Below are 10,392 nucleotides of genomic sequence, written 5' to 3' on the forward strand. Positions count from 1 at the left end.
GAGTAGAGATGATCACTCGTCCCAGATTGATAACCCTAGTGACTTAGCATTGGTGGTGGCACCTCAAGTTTGGGGATACACACTCTTTAAGGTCCTCAGTATCAACATCCTATACTATGACACCTTCCGGCAGATGAACTTCACTGAGAAGGACTTGATGCCTTCAACCACGGTTTTTCATGGAATTGTATCGGGTAAGTCGACATATCCACTCCGACAGATCAAGTTGAATGTGGATTTTGGCGATGAATCCAATTACATGAGTGAGGCATTGATGTATGAGGTGGTGGAAATCAAGAGTCCTTATCATGCTCTGTTCAGACTGCCGGCTTATGCCCGCTTCATGGCTAGGCCTGGCTATCTATACCTTAATCTTAAGATGCCTGGTCTTGGAGGCAGCATCACAGTCAATGGGGAACAATAGATAGCACAGGAAGGCGAAGAAGGAGACGCCGCATATACTGAGTTGGCATGCGTTGCTGAACAATTGGAGTTCCATAAGGCCAATGTGGACCCGACTGACACGAGCCTGCTCGAAAAACCAACTGTTGATTCTGAGCTGGCCCTTAAGTTCAAGCCGGCACATGATACCAAACAATTTGATTTCACCCCAAGCGTCTTCTAAGCAGTTTACTATTGGGACCGGTTTGGATCCCAAATAGGAAAGCGCGCTCATCGAATTCATCCATGGGAATGGGGACATCTTCGCATGGAAATGTTCTAACATGCCAGGAGTACCGTGAGAATTCGCTGAGCACCATCTCAATGTAGATCCCAAGATGAAGCTGGTTCGACAGTACCTCCATCATTTCAACGAGGAGAGGCCTAAAGCAATGGGGGAAGAAGTCGCCTAGTTTTTGGCCACCGGGTTCATCGTCGAGGTGTTTCATCCTGAGTAGCTTGCTAACCCGGTCTTAGTTCTGAAGAAGAACGACACCTTTCACATGTGCATTGACTATATAGACCTCAACAAAGGTTGCCCGAAGGATCCCTTTGCCCTTCCGTGTATCGATCAAATCATTGACTCTACAACGGGTTGTGAGCGTTTGTGCTTTCTGGATGCATACTCTGGTTATCACCAGATCAAGATGGCCAAGAAGGATCAGTAGAAGACGACCTTTATAACTCCCCTTGGTCCTTTTTGCTATGTTTCAATGCCCTTTGGACTTAAGAGTATAGGGGCGACTTATCAGTGTTGCATTCAGAACTGTTTGCACAATCATATTGGACGTAACGTTCATGCTTATGTCGATGACATTATGGTACAATCACAGAAGAAGGAGACGCTTTTAGGCGATCTCAAGGAGACCTTCGACAACCTTTGGGTCTATCAGATGAAGCTTAACCCGACCATGTGTGTGTTTGGGGTTCCTGGTGTCAAATCGTGGTATTGAAGCTAACCTAGCTAAAATCAAGGTGATAACCTCTCTTAGTAATCCAACTAACATCTATCAGGTCCAGCGTATGGTGGGTTGTATTGCGGCAGTGAGTCGTTTCACAAGTCGCTTTGGTGAGAAGGCCATCCCTCTTTATAAATTGCTCAAAAAATCGGATCACTTTGTTTGGACCGATGCGGCAAACGAGGCTTTTGAAGCCCTTAACAAGCAACTTGCTGCGCCACCCGTGTTAGCGGCCCCAATTGATAAGGAACCAATGCTCTTGTACATTGCTGCTAACTATAAAATAGTAAGTGTAGCGGTGGTTCTTGAACGCAAGGAAGGAGGCAAGGAGTATCCGGTTCAACGGCCAGTATATTTTGTCAGTGAGGTATTGACTGTGTCCGAACAACGATATCCACATCGGCAGAAGCTGGTTTTTGGGATTTTTATGGCAAGCCAGAAGTTGAAGCATTACTTCCTAGAGCATCCAATCACCGTGGCCAGTTCTGCGTCAATTGGGGACATTATACAGAACCATGAAGCCACTGGGCGGATTGCTAAATGGGCGATAGAGCTTGGTCCTCACCATGTGAAATATATGCCTCGCACAACTATCAAGTCCCAAGCTCTGGTGGATTTCATCAATTATTGGACTGAGTTGCATATTCTGGGGAGATAGCCCTAATAACACATACTGGACTATTCATTTTGATGGTTCTAGGCAGTTGGACGGCTCGGTAGCTGGAGTGGTGTTATCTTCCCCCCGAGGCGACAAATTTTGCTATGTTTTGTGACTCATGTTTCCTTGTACCAACAATGCGGCTGAGTATGAGGCATTGCTCCATGGGCTCAGGATAGCTAAGGAGATGAACCTCAGACGGGTCAGGTGCTTAGGCGACTCTGATTTGGTGGCTCAACAAGTATCAGGAACTTGGGATTCCAAAGATCCATTGATGGCGGCTTATAGGCGGGCGGTAACCGAGGTGTCGGGTCATTTTCATGGCTACGAGGTTGATCATATTGATCGAGGCGGTTGATGCTTTATCACAACTTGGAACACAACGCAAGCCTGTTTCCCCCAGTGTGTTCTTGGATGTCTTGCATAACCCTTCTGTGAAGTTGCCTTATAAAGAGGACATAGCAGTTCCTGACCTCGAATCACAACTGATGGCGGCTCTCCGGGCGATTCCTGACTGGACAGTACCTTACAAGGCTTATCTGGCCCTAGGCGAGTTGCCGATTGATGAAATTTTGGCTTAACAGATCGCGCGGCGGTGCAAGTCCATGGTTATCAATAAAGGCGAGTTACACAAATGGAGCACCTGTGGGGTCTTTCAGCGTTGTGTTTCCCAAGAGGAAGGGCGAGATATTCTCAATGAGATACATGCTAGCGACTCTGGACATCACGCCGGGTCATGATCTTTGGTGTCAAAGGCTTTTCGCCATGATTTCTACTGGTTGACGGCTCATGCCAATGCAGAGGATATAGTGCGCCGGTGTGATGGGTGTCAGAAGTTTGGACGCCAAGTGCACGTGCCAGATCAGGAGTTACGCATGATCCAAATCACATGGCCTTTCGCAGTTTGGGGGCTTGATATGGTTGGCCCGTTCAAAATGTCTTGTGATAAAAAGACTCATCCGTTGGTGGCAGTTGACAAGTTTACCAAGTGGGTTGAAGCAGAGCCGATCGGCAATTGTGAGGCAGAGACAACAGTCAAGTTCCTGAAGAAGCTGATTTTTTGTTTTGGTTATCCCCACAACATCATTACTAATAGTGGTACTAATTTGTCTAAAGGGGCAATGAAGGAGTTTTGTCAGCGGGAGCACATCTGACTTGATGTGTCTACGGTGGCCCATCCACAGTCTAATGGTCAAGCTGAGAGAGCTAACTAGGAGATCTTACGTGGGATCAAGCCCCGGCTTCCTTTACACCGCACTCTGGGTTGTTGGGTCCAATAACTCCCCTCAATGCTTTGGAGCATTAGAACAATACCAAACAGATCCACTGGTTATACTCCCTTTTTCCTTGTCTATGGGGCCGAGGCGGTTCTTCCAAGCGATATAAGACATGATTCTCCCAGAGGCACCGCGTACGTAGAAGCAGATAATGAACAAGCACATCAGGATTCCTTGGATGCTCTGGAGGAAGAGCTTGATTTAGCCGCAGCACGATCGACCATCTACCAACAAGACCTCCATTGCTATCACAGTCGACGGGTCAAGAGTCGGGTCTTATAGGAGGGCGACTTAGTGCTTCGACTGACTCAAGATCACACGTGCATGCACAAGCTATCACCTCCATGGGAAGGGCCTTTCGTTATTAGCAAAAACCTTTGCAATGGCTTTTACTACTTGATCGATCTTCGCCCTCATAAGACAACCTCGGAGGAAGAGAAGACTTGCCCATGGAACATTGCTCATCTGCGGCCTTATTATACCTAGAGCCATCGACTCCTTACTCGTGTACATACTTTAGTATTTTTATATTATTTATATCATAACAATAAAGCCGGTGCCCACGAAATTCGGGGTCTGTGCCATTTTAGCCTAGATATTGAGCATGAGTCTTTATTGTTTACATAAGCCGCCCAAGAGGATGATTTGCCGCCAAGGAGGAGATCCAAACATGGACGCTATTGGTATCAAAGCGGATGAGTCGCCTTGTTGTGATTGTTCAAACATAGATACTAATAAGCCAAAGATGACCAAGGGCCATTATGCATGGTTCAAACATAGGTGCCAATTTATGATCATGAACAATAAAAACCGGCTTACTTGGGGGCTACTAGTACTAGGTTGTTTAGCAGTAATAGCATTGTCTTCTGCAATCCTATGCCAATTTTCACTTGATCATAGGTCACTTGGGGGCTTCTAACTCATCGAGTTCCACCTTAATACCCTCTTGGCTAGCTAACAATTAACACATTACAACGGTTATACTAGACTGTATGTTTTGCGACTCGCCCTATAGGCCCCGTGTACTCTTGGCGAGTCAATCCAATTTTTGACCATGAACTTCCAAAGTTAAAATGCTGAGGTGCTTGCGAGAGCCAGCATATTGAAAATAGATAAACAATCGGTTCAAAGAACCTGCTTCACTAAAGCTTGACTTGAGCCTGATCCGCTAGTGTAAAAACATAAAGGTTTTTGCAAAATCCTCTTAGGGTATGACTAGAGCCTCACAAGCCTGTCTACCCACCGCGACTCACCGAGCCAGCTTATTTGTCACCTTATATGGTGTTATCTTTTTCAGGCAGAGATCCAATAGCTCTACTGATTCATCCAAAGTTTGGTAAGTCTAAAGTTTTTATTTTCAAAGGAAAAACACACTTCCTTGCCAATGACAGCTCAAACAGGCGACTTGTCGTAAAAGGTAATGCAAGCAAGTTTTGGCATCCATACTCATGCAAATATATAGTTGTTTAAGTATACTTAAAAATTAGATGGCTCACGAAGGCCAAATTGTTTTCCGTATTAACCCGGTGGCAAGTTTCATCCGTGTTCAGTCTATTTCTTCAGGTTGAAGCTTCAGGAGTCACCTCGTTTAGGCCGCCTCCTGGTTACCCTGTGCCAAGCTTTCAGGGTCTTGGAAGTGGAAGTTGTCCATATCCCAGGTGCAATTCATTAAAGCATAAACTTCAGCTTCCTCTGTCAAGATGGTTGATGGATCTGCATCAGAGGAAAAAATATGCTTATAACGCTAAGGAGTCAGGTCCATTGGTGCAAAATTGGGAGGTGCCACACGCTTTGTATGCTTGCGGGGAATTCCTTTGTTGTGATGCATGACTGTGGTGCTCGGGGGTGCTTGTTGGTTGGTCTTATCCTTGCTCCATGTGAAGTGGGTCGATGGTCTATGTCAGCTAGACCCGGTCCCGCACATCTCCCTGCCGCCGTGGGTCACGACCCGTTACCAAGGTCGTTCCTCACGGGGCAAAGCCCTGGTACAAGAGTGCCAAGTGCCTTTGTGACCAGTAAGGCTCCTGAGGCGCTGTGCTCAGGATGCCCCTTAGACATTCAAGCGGCTCTACATCGACACGTCCCAGTCCCACACATTTGCGTGCCGCGAGGCGCGACTTGTCAAGGTCGCCCCTCGCGGAACAAGGCCCTGGCACTCGGGTGCCAGGTGGCTTTGCGACCGGTAAGGTTCCTGAGGTGCAATGCTCAGGAGCCCCCTTAGAGGTTCTAGAGGCCCTCGCGAGTTCTGTTTTTGGAGGTCCCTAATCTGTAGTCACGAAGCTCTGCGTTGGTAGGTCCCAGTCCCGCACATTTCCCCGCCGTTGTGAGGTGCAACCCGTTACCAAGGTGGTTCATCACGGGGCCAGGCCCTGGCACCGGGGTGCCAGGTGGCTTTGTGACCGGTAAGGCTCCTGAGGTGTTATGCTCAAGAGCCCCCTTAGGCGCTCAAACTGTCCCAACATAAACATCTGTTGTGAGAAAAGACCAAATGTTGTTCCCTCTCCAGGATGGTCCACCGAGCCGCGAATAGACCTCTTGAGCGAGCTAACTAGGAGATCTTACGTGGGATCAAGCCCCGGCTTCCTTTACACCACACTCTGGGTTATTGGGGCTAATAACTCCCCTCAATGCTTTGGAGCATTAGAACAATACCAAACAGATCCACTGGTTATACTCCCTTTTTCCTTGTCTATGGGGCCGAGGCGTTTCTTCCAAGCGATATAAGACATGATTCTCCCAGAGGCGCCACGTACGTAGAAGCAGATAATAAACAAGCACATCAGGATTCCTTGGATGCTCTGGAGGAAGAGCTTGATTTAGCCGCAGCACGATCGACCATCTACCAACAAGACCTCCATCGCTATCACAGTCGACGGGTCAAGAGTCGGGTCTTCTAGGAGGGCGACTTAGTGCTTCGACTGATTCAAGATCAAACATGCATGCACAAGCTATCACCTCCATGGGAAGGGCCTTTCGTTATTAGCAAAAACCTTTGCAATGGCTTTTACTACTTGATCGATCTTCGCCCTGATAAGACAACCTCGGAGGAAGAGACGACTTACCCATGGAACATTGCTCATCTGCGGCCTTATTACACCTAGAGCCATCGATTCCTTACTCATGTACATACTTTAGTATTTATATATTATTTATATCATAACAATAAAGCCGGTGCCCACGAAATTCGGGGTCTGTGCCGTTTTAGCCTATATATTGAGCATGAGTCTTTATTGTTTACATAAGCCGCCCCAGAGGATGACTCGCCGCCAACGAGGAGATCCAGACATGGACGCTATTGGTATCAAAGCGGATGAGTCGCCTTGTTGTGATCGTTCAAACATAGATACTAATAAGCCAAAGATGACCAAGGGCCATTATGCACGGTTCAAACATAGGTGTCAATTTAGGATCATGAACAATAAAAACTGGCTTACTTGGGGGCTACTAGTCCCCAGGTTGTTTAGCAGTAATAGCATTGTCTTATGCAATCCTATGCCAATTTTCACTTGGGGGCTTCTAACTCATCGAGTTCCACCTTAATACCCTCTTGGCTAGGAAACAATTAACGCATTACAACGGTTATACTAGACTATGTTTTGCGACTCGCCCTATAGGCCCCGTGTACTCTTGGCGACTCAATCCAATTTTTTACCATGAACTTCCAAAGTTAAAACGCTAAGGTGCTTGCGAGAGCCAGCATATTGAAAATAGATAAACAATCGGTTCATAGAACCTGCTTCACTAAAGCTTGACTTGAGCCTAATCCGCTAGTGTAAAAACATGAAGGTTTTTGTAAAATCCTCTTAGGGTATGACTAGAGCCTCGCAAGCCTGTCTACCCACCGCGACTCACCGAGCCGGCTTATTTGTCACCTTATATGGTGTTATCTTTTTCAGGCAGAGATCCAATAGCTCTACTGATTCATCCAAAGTTTGGTAAGTCTAAAGTTTTTATTTTCAAAGAAAAAACACACTTCCTTGCCAATGACAGCTCAAACAGGCGACTTGTCGTAAAAGGTAACGCAAGGAAGTTTTGGCATCCATACTCATGCAAATATATAGTAGTTTAAGTATACTTAAAAATTACATGGCTCACAAAGTCCAAAGGATTTCCGTATTAACCCGGTGGCCAGTTTCATGCGGGTTCAGTCTATTCCTTCAGGTTGAATCTTCAGGAGTCACCTCGTTTAGGCCGCCTCCTGGTTACCCTGTGCCAAGCTTTTGGGGTCTTCGATCTGGAAGTTGTCCATATCCCCGGTGCAATTCATTAAAGCATAAAGTTCAGCTTCCTCTGTCAAGATGGTTGATGGATCTGCATCAGAGGAAAAAAATATCCTTATAACGCTAAGGAGTCAGGTCCATTTGTGCAAAATTGGGAGGTGCCACACGCTTTGTATGCTTGCGGGGAATTCCTTTGTTGTGATGCATGACTGTGGTGCTCGGGGGTGCTTGTTGGTTGGTCTTGTCCTTGCTGCACGTGAAGTGGGTCGATGGTCTATGTCAGCTGGACCCGGTCCCGCACATCTCCCTCCCGCCGTGGGGCGCGACCCATTACCAAGGTCGTTCCTCACGGGGCAAAGCCCTGGCACAAGGGTGCCAAGTGCCTTTGTGACCAGTAAGGCTCCTGAGGCGCTGTGCTCAGGATGCCCCTTAGACATTCAAGCGGCTCTACATCGACACGTCCCAGTCCCACACATTTGCGTGCCGCGAGGCGCGACTTTTCAAGGTCACCCCTCGCGGAACAAGGCCCTGGCACTCGGGTGCCAGGTGGCTTTGCGACCGGTAAGGTTGCTGAGGCGCAATGCTCAGGAGCCCCCTTAGAGGTTCTAGAGGCCCTCGCGAGTTCTGTTTTTGGAGGTCCCTAATCTGTAGTCACGAAGCTCTGCGTTGGTAGGTCCCAGTCCCGCACATTTCCCCGCCGTTGTGAGGTGCAACCCGTTACCAAGGTGGTTCATCACGGGGCCAGGCCCTGGCACCGGGGTGCCAGGTGGCTTTGTGACCGGTAAGGCTCCTGAGGTGTTATGCTCAAGAGCCCCCTTAGGCGCTCAAACTGTCCCAAGATAAACATCTGTTGTGAGAAAAGACCAAATGTTGTTCCCTCTCCAGGATGGTCCACCGAGCCGCGAATAGACCTCTTGAGCGAGTACTAGTTGGCATGAGTCTGCCGACTCGTCAGTGAGTACCATGCATGAATTCGGGAGCCAAGGCCTTGGCGAGGTGCCGGCACCGTGCCCCCAGCCCCCGCTCGCAGGGTACTAGCACGTGAGGGCAGACGGATGCTCGACTCACAGGAAAAGAACATGCTGCGAAGAGTTATTGGGAAAATGAGTTTTTGCAAAAAGCTTCATTTGGAAAGGCCCCGAGTTTTGATTTCATAAATACCAGTAAATCCAAGCTAGAAAAAGCAAATGTAAGCCGCATCCGGCACCCAATCTATTTTCCGCCTCCATCGCCCCCAACGCTGAGCATAGGGCTTCCACTAGGCATCAGGTGGACCCCTTACGCGTCCTCAGGGGGCCCTGGGCATATACAACCTCGGCTCATTATTACGTGAGAGTGTCACGGTGGGGGTATATCTGGGCGGTCGCGAGGATGCTTTGGCCTCGCGAGTGTCCCTACCCCCGAGGCATTAGGGCCTGATTCCGGAAGTCATTGGTGGACTGTGTTTATTTCCTCCATCTTCCCCACTAGGCATGGGATGGACCCCTTCCGCGTCCTCGGGGGGCCGTGGGCGTATACAACTGTCACGCCCAAGATGCGACCCTATCCTCAATTTGGCACGAGGGCCTCGTCAGGGATAGAAGCGCATCTCGTCGTGTCGCAAGAATGGATATCGTTACAAGTACATGTACTGAAAATAAGAGATATATAGAATTGGCTTACACTCGCCACAAGCTACATCAGAGTCACATCAGTACATTACATATTCATCAAGAGTAAGAGCAGGGTCCGACTACGGACGAAAATAAACAACAAAAGAAGAACGACGTACATCCTTGCTATCCCAGGCTGCCGGCCTGTAACCCATCCTAGATCAATGAAGAAGAAGAAGAAGAAGAAGAAGAGGCAACTCCAAATGATCAATCAACGCGCTCGCGTCAAATAACCTCTACCTGTACCTGCAACTGGTGTTGTAGTAATCTGTGAGCCACAGGGGACTCAACAATCTCATTTCCAAAGGTATCAAGACTAGCAAAGCTTAATGGGTGAGGCATGGTTAAGTGGTGAGGTTGCAGCAGCGGCTAAGCACATATTTGGTGGCTAACTTGCGAGTACCAGAAATAAGAGGGGGAAGATCTACGCATAACGGACGTGAACTACGAATGATCAAAAGAATGATCCTGAACACCTACGTACGTCAGACATAACCCCACCGTGTCCTCGATCGGAGAAGGAACTCACGAAAGAGACAATCACGGTTACGCACACAGTTGGCATATTTTAATTAATTAACTTCAAGTTATCTAGAACCAGTGTTAAACAAAGTTTCCACGTTGCCACATAACCGCGGGCACGGCTTTTCGAAAAGATTTAACCCTCCAGGGGTGCTCCAACTAGTCCATCACAAATTACCACAAGCCGCATAGAAATCCTCAATCACGAAGCTCGCGATCTCGTCGGATTCCCTAGTGGAAAACCTCAACTCTGAGATTACCCAAAGCATCACCGGAATCCCGATGCTCAAGATACCTCGTCAAAGGTAAAACTAATCCAGCAAGGCCGCCCGACGTGTCGACGATTCCAATAGGAGTCGCGTACCTCGTTCTCAGGACACGGCGGATGAGCTAGACGTCGCGATCGCTAAACCTCCGGGTGACCAGAGGGGCGCCGGACATCGCTCAGGTGGGACCAACACTCATGAGGAGCACTGGCCCGGGGGTTGATTAAAATAGTCCGCGGGTGCCGGCGGTTCCCTATGCATTATTATTAGGTTATTAGGCAAATGTAGTACCAAAGTTGGGCCTTGCCAGACCAGCTTTAATCTAAAACGAATTATCAAGGGGGTCCCCATAACAACCCCGATCGTGTTAGGAGCTCTCATTTATGGAACATAACAC

This window comes from Hordeum vulgare, chromosome 3H, assembly GCF_904849725.1.
Source record: "Hordeum vulgare subsp. vulgare chromosome 3H, MorexV3_pseudomolecules_assembly, whole genome shotgun sequence".
In the NCBI taxonomy this organism is placed as follows: Eukaryota; Viridiplantae; Streptophyta; class Magnoliopsida; order Poales; family Poaceae; genus Hordeum; species Hordeum vulgare.